Source organism: Pyrus communis, unplaced genomic scaffold, assembly GCF_041283825.1.
Source record: "Pyrus communis isolate YQ-2024b unplaced genomic scaffold, ASM4128382v1 ptg000126l, whole genome shotgun sequence".
NCBI classification, from domain to species: domain Eukaryota; kingdom Viridiplantae; phylum Streptophyta; class Magnoliopsida; order Rosales; family Rosaceae; genus Pyrus; species Pyrus communis.
The window spans coordinates 45,001-45,954 of NW_028291038.1; positions in this window are offsets into that span (position 1 = coordinate 45,001).

Sequence of the window (954 nt, forward strand, 5' to 3'; positions counted from 1 at the left end):
ACCCGCCCTTTTTTAAAACGTGTTTTCCACCCCGTTTAAAACCATTTTGTCCCCCATTTTGTTTTGAAAACGAAAAGATTTTGTTTCGTTTGAAAACAAATTTTTTTTTTTTCGAAAAAAAAAAAAAAAAAATTGCACCCATGGTGGTGGGGGCGGCGGCGGTGGCGGGGGTGACCGCCACCGTCGTCGGCACCATGGGCGGGAATGTCCCAAACCCGACACATCATATATACCGAGGCAACACGTGATGATGGTCGGGAATGTCATCCCTAGAGCGATGGTGCAGGCTGCTTGAAATGCATGGAGCACCACCCCCCTATATAGCATATTATGCTGTTATGGCACTGTCAGGAGGAGACATCAACTTTCGCGAGGAGTCATACTGGGCCATGAAAAAACCAATACTTGGAATTTGAACGAGATTTTTTGCAGGGATGTAGATATAGGTACAATGGATTTTCAGGAAAAAATTCAGATTTTTTCGAGCACGGGAAGTATTTTATTTTATTTTTTGAAGTCGAGAAATTGGAAAAATCGTAAAAAAAAATCCGTGCAAGATTTTTCGAATCCGTAAGTTGGAGAACCTTCTAAAAATCATATACTAACTATGGGGTCGGGGTTGTGCGGGGAAATTATCAATAAAAATGGGACTTGACATTGTTTGAAGATTTTCGACATGCTTGCTGTGCAATTTGACATGTCAGAGCGGGCGCTAGCCTCGCTTGCTGTCGACAGGAAGCGAGGCTAGTGGCGAGGCTAGCAGCGAGTTTTTTGAGTGCCAAGATGCGAGGTTGGCATGTCATTGGCATGCCATGGCCGACATTTTGCGAGCCTTGGCATGTCATTGGCATGCCACGGTCGACATTTTGCGGGGCTTGGCATGTCATTGGCATGCCACGGTCGACATTTTGCGAGGCTTGGCATGACATTGGCATGTCATTGCCATGCCAGCGC